Source organism: Podarcis gaigeae (assembly GCF_964106915.1).
Source record: "Podarcis gaigeae genome assembly, chromosome: 12".
NCBI classification, from domain to species: domain Eukaryota; kingdom Metazoa; phylum Chordata; class Lepidosauria; order Squamata; family Lacertidae; genus Podarcis; species Podarcis gaigeae.
Genome location: NC_139688.1, coordinates 45570957 through 45571293, shown reverse-complemented (window position 1 = coordinate 45571293; position 337 = coordinate 45570957).

Genomic DNA, 337 nt, shown 5'->3' with positions numbered 1-337 from the left:
TAGAGGAGGGCTGTGGATTCACCCCTTCCCCCTGATTTTTGCCTTTTTTTGTAAACCGCTTTGATTTTATTTATTTTTAACCAAGCGGCATACAAATGCAAATAAACAAATGAACGCAGATACGTCAGGAGCATCCTAGCAACGCTTCCGGAGGCACCTGGGTACTGGCAGCTTCCTAGCCAGGCCACGGCCGTCCCCGTTCCCCTCAGCCCCGCCCCCGGCCGCCCTCCAATCCGAGGGGACGGCGCTAGGCCCTTATAGGCCAGCGCCAAGGCGGCTCCTCCCTCCCCCTCCCTCCCTCCCGCTTCCCCTTCCGCGCACGCGCAGCAACGGCCTC